Source organism: Corylus avellana, chromosome ca5 (assembly GCF_901000735.1).
Source record: "Corylus avellana chromosome ca5, CavTom2PMs-1.0".
In the NCBI taxonomy this organism is placed as follows: Eukaryota; Viridiplantae; Streptophyta; class Magnoliopsida; order Fagales; family Betulaceae; genus Corylus; species Corylus avellana.
In genome coordinates this window covers 6,433,956-6,442,023 of record NC_081545.1, presented here as the reverse complement: position 1 = coordinate 6,442,023, position 8,068 = coordinate 6,433,956, and the positions used below count along the sequence as shown (strand labels likewise).

The following is an 8,068-nucleotide window of genomic DNA, read 5'->3' as shown; positions in this document are numbered from 1 at the left end:
TTTCCATCACATGTGGGCTCAAAATCTTTGAATAGATGAGGTTTAACACATAGAATATTTAATTTCAATGAGGGTTGAATTGACGATGTCAAGGTTCGAACTTAAGAGCTTTGGCTCTCATACCATGTCATATCACTATTTGTCCCAAAAGCTTAGGCTGATATATAAAAAAATAAAAAAAAATAAAAAAAAAATTAATTACTTAATCAATACTTTAACATACACATATTCGTAGTTGATAACCAAGGGTCTAACTCTCAATGAGTGAAACAGGCTCTATTATCAATGATAGAACTCCTTTTTTTGCTCTATTGTCTGGTGCTCCATGCCCATCTCCATATTGGTATGTGCACTGGGCAATCCTGGCAAGGTTGATTGCTGTTACCAGTAACCCTTCTCCAAATGGAGAATCAACTACTCACTCTTCATTCATCTTTTTCCAAGACCAATCAATCATGTTACTCATGTGTTTGCTAGCAATTTCCTCGGAAACACCAGTTTCACACATGTAGCAATGAATTGAATTTGCAGTTTCGCCTCTCTTTAACTCTCCCTGTATTTCAAATAAGCAACTCAATATGTTAGTGTGAAATAGTGCTTCCAATGAACCTTAAAATTCATTCAACACAAAAAGACACTATGGAATGCTATAAGATGAATACCGCTGAAGTACTCAAATCATTGCAAATTCGAAAAATAATTGACGGCCAACGCAAAAGGTCGTGGTATTTTTGTAAGCCCTCAAGTGCCGGCTTTGTGAACTTTTGATTTAAGAAAAAATAGGAATGAACAAGGGCAATCGCCCCCAAAACGGATAGCCATGCATTGTCAAGATAGTCCTTGAAGCTTGGCATATCTTTGTTGTAACACCACTTTGCTTCTTGTAGGAATGTTTTGCACAGGTCAGCCCACTAAAATAAAAGAAAAAACCCCAAGAGTATTAGATTTAATATTTCAAACAAAATGCAATTCATCTAAAAAAAATAGAATGGTTGCACATACCGCTTTTGTTAGGTATGGAAGGATGTTTTCTCCTTTTGTTGAGGAAGAAAACATTAGCAACGGCCATAAATTAATTAAGAAAATAAAATCTCAAGCCTGTAACGTTAACATTCCATCTACGTGAACAATTTCCTTGTATAGAAGATCACAACATCAATCCTTAACGGCTATGTAAACCAAATTCTCTGTATAAATAGATCCTCATTGTTGGGTCATGAACTAGCTTACCATTTATTGAGCAGTCCTTGGGCCCAGCCAGAAGAGGCCCAAGTCCGAGACCTACTCAAAAGGCCCAAGCCCGAGACCTACTCAAGTGATCCGAGACGAGACCTACTCAAGTAATCTGAGACGAGGACTACTCATGTGATCCGAGACCACCAATCCGAGGCAACCCCTAGCCGAGACCATGAAGTCCGAGAATAACTCAGGACATTTAAGTCGCAGTAAAAGGAATAACTCTGATATCTTAAAAGATTACGAAGTTGATCCTCTGATCTCGAGTCGCTTAAATCGTGGAAGAACTAACAAACATAATCTTTTCATTCAAATGTTTGTTTAGCCGATATCAAGGGATAAGATTCCTTAATAAGTGGGAAATCAAATTCCCTCCAATGCCTATAAATACAAGTCATATGATCAAAGCAAAGGTAATCACAACTCTCATAATTTGAGCTCTATAGTTGTTACTAGTATCCTTTCCCATTCCGACTTAGGCATCGGAGTGCTCACGCCGGCTCACCCCCGGTCACTTCGATCCTTCTTTCTTCTTTGTTGTGTAGTCAAATTGTTCGGGTGTTGGTCCAACTCAAACTCGGCAGGCGTGCCACTTCATCTTTTGGAAAACTGTGCATTAACAGTTTGGCGCCGTCTGTGGGAACTTCGATTTTCATCAGTTCTCTACTAATCTAAAATGGTGACTACCCGTTCCACTGCTGCAGCCTCCAACGTACCACCACCATCCGATCTAGCCGAATTCATGAAGCAGATGTCTGAATCTATGAAGGTTCTGAAAAGGCAGAATGAAGACCTGGCTGCAAGGCTCACAGCTGCTGAAGGCCGGAATAGTCAGAGGGATCAAGAGCATGCACGAAGGCGTGAAGAACGGCGTGAGAGGGAAAGGCGAAGGGAGATTCGTGATGGGAAGCGAACTGCAGGTTCCCATCGCGATGAGGAAGCAAGTTCAGTCCAAGCTAGCCATCATACTACTGTCCAGAATGAGGAGCATCGTGAGCAGCAGAACCCAGAGAGGTCTCAGCATACTAGGCCTCGAAGGGAGCAATTTCAAGGGCGAAATGAGGCCCAGATGAGTGCTGACATGGAAGATTTAAAGAAGAAGTACGAAGAACTAACTCGCAAGCTGGTTGAAAAGGATGGAAAAACCCCTGCTTCGGGGCTTATGGATAACACCGACCTGCCTTTCACTGAACGAGTGTTAAGTTTCCCTTTGCCTGAAAACTTCAAGATGCCTCGCGTCAAGGAGTTTAACGGTAGTGGTGACCCTTCTGAACATATGGAAAGCGTCCGAGTTCACTTTTCCCTTCATAGGTTTCCAGATGAAATTGCATGCAGAACCTTTCCTCTTACGCTGGAAGGAGTTGCTCAGGATTGGTTTGCCAGATTGCCTGCCAAGTCAATAGATAGTTTCAAAGAACTTGGAAGTCTCTTTTTAAGCCAATTCCTCGCTACCAAGAAGAGAAGGAAGCACTCGGCTTGCTTACTGTCATTACGTTAAGGGAAGGAAGAAAGTCTGAAGGATTTCATGCATAGGTTCAATAAAGAAAAATTGTTAGTGGATAATCCGGGGGATCAAACGGTATTATCTGCATTATGGCATGGAGTCAGGCCAAACGGGCCTCTAATGGCCGAAGTATCAAAAAGTTCTACAGAAATAACTCTTCCCGAGTTTATCGCCAAAACAGAAGAGTATATTAATCAGGAGGAAATGATTAAGGCCCTCACAAAAGGTCAAGAGGAAGAAGACCGGGAGAAGGAGGACGCCAAAAAGGAGCCACCTATAGCGTCCGCTCCGAAGGAAGAAAGGTTTCAGAAAATAGTAGTAAAGAAGACTGTACCATCAGCCCCAAAGACAGAATCTCGGCGACGTGAAGATCGAAGGTTCACACCTTTGAATACCAGGGTCAACGAAGTGTTTATGGAAATCAGAAGAGACCCAGCTTTTAGGTGGCCAAGTAAGTTGCGGGGTGATCCGAGGAAGCGAGATCGGACGAAGTTCTGCGAGTACCACAATGATCACGGACATTTGACGGAAGACTGCATAACCTTGCGGCAGGAAATTGAAACTTTCATTAGAAATGGAAGACTGGTAAGATTCCTAGCAAGGGCAAGGAACCAAGGAGTGGTACACCAACAGCCTCTCCTATTAGATGGAAACCGAGCTGAAAGGGCACGGGAGCCGAGACGTGATCGGGATGATGGTCCTAGAGAAGATCCGAGACCCCCTCGGGATCAAGGAGTAGTAGGAGAAATCCATACTATTGTCGGAGGAATAGCTGGTGGAGGACAGTTTAATTCGGCCAGGAAAGCCCATGCTAGGAAGACACAGGCCGAGGAAGTCTTTACAGTGCAGAGACCGTCCAAAGTTGCAAAAAAGGATTCAGTGATCCTTTCTTTCTCTGAAAAGGACGCTAGGGGGGTAATGCAGCCCCATGATGATCCGCTAGTAGTAACTGTAACAGTGGCCAACCATATGATCCACAGAATTCTGGTGGACAATGGAAGCTCGGCTGATATACTGTACTGGCCAGTTTTTAAACAAATGGGTATCGATCGTGACAGGATCACACCATTTAGCTCTCCCCTGGTTGGATTTGCAGGAGAGCAGGTCCAGCCAATTGGTCTTATTTCACTCCTTGTAACGGCAGGAACAGCACCTAAGCAGAAAACTGTGATGGTAGATTTTTTGGTTATCGACCGACCAGGTGCCTACAATGCCATTGTCGGTAGACCTGCTTTGAATAAGTTGAAGGTCGTAACTTCGACATACCACTTGATGATGAAGTTCCCGACAGAAGAAGGAATCGGAGAAGTGAAGGGAGATCAGACCCAGGCGAGAAGATGTTACAATACGTCTCTCAGGAGGGTCTCGGATCCGACTCCTATTGTAATTGGAACAGTAGGTGGGAATAACAGGAATGACCCAAAAGGGGAACCAGCTGAACCTCTGGAGGATGTGGTAATAATTGGAGACAAGACTTTGAAGATTGGGACGCAGCTCAGTCCCAAAATCCGAGACGGCCTTATCATTTTCCTAAGAAGAAATTTAGAAGTTTTTGCGTGGACTTACGAAGATATGCCAGGAATTGATCTTGAAGACATCCTCCACCAGCTAAATGTGGATCCAAGTGTGAAACCAGTAAAGCAAAAAGAAGAAAGTTCGCCCCTGAACGGAATGAGGCCATAGCAGAAGAAGTAGAGAAACTTCTCAAAGCTCGTTTCATTGAAGAAGTATATTATCCCGATTGGTTGGCTAACGTAGTATAGGTCAAGAAGTCCAATGGGAAATGGAGGATGTGTGTAGATTTCACTGACCTCAATAAGGCCTGCCCAAAAGATAGTTTTCCATTACCTCGCATCGATGCATTGGTGGACTCAACAGCTGGATACGGTTTACTCAGCTTCATGGACGCCTTCTCTGGGTACAACCAGATATACATGCATCCTGAAGACCGTGAGAAAACTGCGTTCATAACTGACCGAGGCCTGTACTGTTATAAAGTCATGCCCTTCGGTTTAAAGAACGCAGGGGCAACGTACCAGAGGCTGGTAAATAAGATGTTCCGAGACCAGATCGGACGCAATATGGAAGTGTACGTTGATGACATGCTAGTCAAGAGTGTGTTGCCACAAGACCACATACTCGACTTGCAGGAAACGTTCGCAACCTTGAAAAAGTACGGGATGAAGTTAAATCCCTCAAAGTGTGCATTCGGAGTTTCATCAGGAAAGTTCCTTGGTTACATGGTGTCCAGCCGAGGAATAGAGGCCAATCCTAAAAAAATACAAGCTGTCTTGGATGTGCAATCTCCAAGAAACTTGAAACAGCTCCAGCAGTTGACAGGAAGGATAGCGGCACTAAATCGGTTCATTTCACGATCAACCGATAAGTGTCTTCCGTTTTTTAAAGTCTTGCGAAAGGCCTTTGAATGGACAAACGAATGCGAAGAAGCCTTCGGACAGCTGAAAGAATATCTGATGAGCCCGCCTTTGCTGAGCCAGACAATACCTGGGGAGGTACTATATTTGTATCTAGCCGTGTCCCAAACGGCAGTCAGTGCTGCGTTAATTTGAGAAGAGGAGGGAGCTCAAAAGCCAGTATACTTCACAAGTAGGGCTTTGAGAGGTGCTGAAGAAAGGTATCCCCAAATGGAAAAATTGGCTTTCGCCTTGGTTATAGCATCCAGGAAGCTCCGACCCTACTTCCAAGCTCATACTATCAGGGTGTTGACTGAATACCCTCTAAAGAAAGTACTAAGAAAGTTAGATCTTTCGGGAAGATTAGCCAATTGGGCTATTGAACTAGGAGAATTCGACATCGAGTTTCTCCCTCGGAATTCTCTCAAGGGCCAGGCACTGGCTGATTTTCTGGCAGAATTCACTAATTTGCCAGACATCACCAGCTGGCCAAGTGATGAGACTTGGGTAATCTACGTAGATGGATCATCTACAAAAAAGCGTGGTGGAGTTGGAATATTAATGATTACTCCCAATGGGGAAGAATTATGTAGTTCATTGAAGTTGAAGTTCAAAACCACAAATAACGAGGCCAAGTACGAGGCAGTTTTGGCAGGACTCGGTTTAGTTCTTGAAATGGGAGCCGAATTTGTAGAAATACGGAGTGACTTCCAAGTCGTTGTTGGACACATTCGAGGGGAATTTGAAGCCAAGGGAGATAAGATGAAGCTGTACTTATCTAGGGTACAGGATTTGCAAGCTTTATTTAAGAAGTTTAGCATTGTGAAAATTTCGAGACCAGAGAATGAAAAAGCAGATCAGTTGGCCAGAATTGCCTCAACAGCCAGTGAAGAAATTGAATCCGAGACTCTTATCCAAATTCTTCCACGATCATCAGTTACCGAGGCGGTGTCGGTCTCGACAGCCGAGACCATACCTAATTGGCAATCGGAAATCATGGAATACCTGGAAAGAGGAGTACTTCCTTCAGATAGAAAGCTTGCTACCCGGTTGAAGGTGAGAGCCGAAAGGTTTACAATGATAAATAGAGTCCTTTACAAAAAGGGTTTCACGTTGCCGCTCTTAAAATGTGTTTCGAAGGATGAAGGAGATTATATCCTTAGAGAGATCCATGAAGGGGTCTGTGGAAGCCATTCTGGGGCCAGAATATTGGCGCATAAAGCAGTACGAGCAGGTTTTTATTGGCCCAACATGAGTCGAGACTCGGCAGATATAGTCAGGAATTGTGACAAGTGCCAGCGATTCGCAAATATCACTCATCAACCTCCTGAAGACTTGAGTGCAATATCCTCACCCTGGCCCTTCTCCCAATGGGGGGTAGATATAGTAGGACCACTGCCTCGGAGCAGGGGAGGTGTGCGGTTCGCAGTTGTTGCTGTAGATTATTTCACCAAGTGGGCAGAGGTTGAAGCCTTGGTAAATATCACGGCTAAGGCAATAGAGCGATTTTTATGGAAGAATATCGTATGTCGGTATGGCATTCCCCACACTTTTATCACAGATAATGGAAAGCAGTTTGACTGTGAGTCATTCCGAGCCTGGTGTGCCCAGCTGCGAATAAGGAACTATTACTCGTCTCCAGGGCACCCCCAGGCAAATGAGCAAGTAGAGGCCACCAACAAAACAATTTTCAAGATCTTAAAGAAGAAGTTGGATGATCGGAAAGGAAACTGGGCAGAAGATCTGCCAGGAGTATTGTGAGCGTACCGAACGACCAAGAGAATTCCAACCGAAGAGACACCATATGCCTTAGCATTCGGAACTAAGGCAGTCATTCCAGCCGAGGTAGGCTCAGGCAGTTATCGCGTAGAGACCTTCAAATCCGAGACTAACAATGAGGGGTTACAGCTGCACTTGGATTTGCTACAAGAGAAGCGGGATCAAGCCCAAGTGGCTATAGCAGCATATCAGGCAAGAGTGATTCGTTATTTCAACAAAAAGGTCAAGCCTCGAAGCTTCAAAGTTGGAGATATGGTTCTACGTAAAGCTACTTTGGCGACCAAGGACCCGGCTGAGGGAAAGCTGGCTCCTAATTGGGAAGGACCTTATAGGGTGATTGAATGCAAAAGAGCAGGAGCATACCACTTGGAAGATTCCAAAGGTAAGGCTCTTCCGAGGCCTTGGAATGCTAAACACCTTAAAAAGTACTATGTCTAAAATGCTGCGATATGTAATCTGTTCGTCATTTCATTACTTTATTTCAATGAATAAAAGTATCTCGGAGTTATGCAGCATATAAGGTTCGTATGTACAAATTAAATAATTTCATTAGTCTCCAAGAAGACAGCTGAAAAGGCTCTTCCAAGTCCCAAAAATGATGCAACCGAAAGGAGCATTCTCTTCACATAATATAACCGAGACCTAAACTCGGAGTAACAATCAAGCCCTCCGAGACCTAAACTCGGAGTAGCAATCAAGCTCTCCGAGACCTAAACTCGGAGTAGCAATCAAGCTCTCCGAGACCTAAACTCGGAGTAGCAATCGAGCCCTCCGAGGCCTAAACTCAGAGTAGCAATCGAGCCCTCCGAGACCTAAACTCGGAGTAACAATCAAGCCCTCCGAGACCTAAACTTGGAGTAGCAATCAAGCTCTCCGAGACCTAAACTCGGAGTAGCAATCGAGCCCTCCGAGACCTAAACTCGGAATAGCAATCAAGCTCTCCGAGACCTAAATTCGGAGTAGCAATCAAGCTCTCCGAGGCCTAAAACTCGGAGCAGCAACCAAACTCTCCGAGACCTAACTCGAGGTAGCAATCAATTATCACAAGGTAGCATAACTATGGATAAGTTGAAATCCCCAAGATATAACTCGGGAAAATACAATTGCAAATTCCTAGCTACCTTAAGCAACGAAT

At 44.2% G+C, this 8,068-nt stretch overlaps 1 pseudogene; it reads right to left on the bottom strand.

The window, feature by feature from the left end:
• Positions 1-250: 250 nt before the first annotated feature.
• LOC132181655 (probable terpene synthase 12) overlaps positions 251-8,068 on the bottom strand; it is a 56,109-nt pseudogene continuing 48,291 nt past the window's right edge.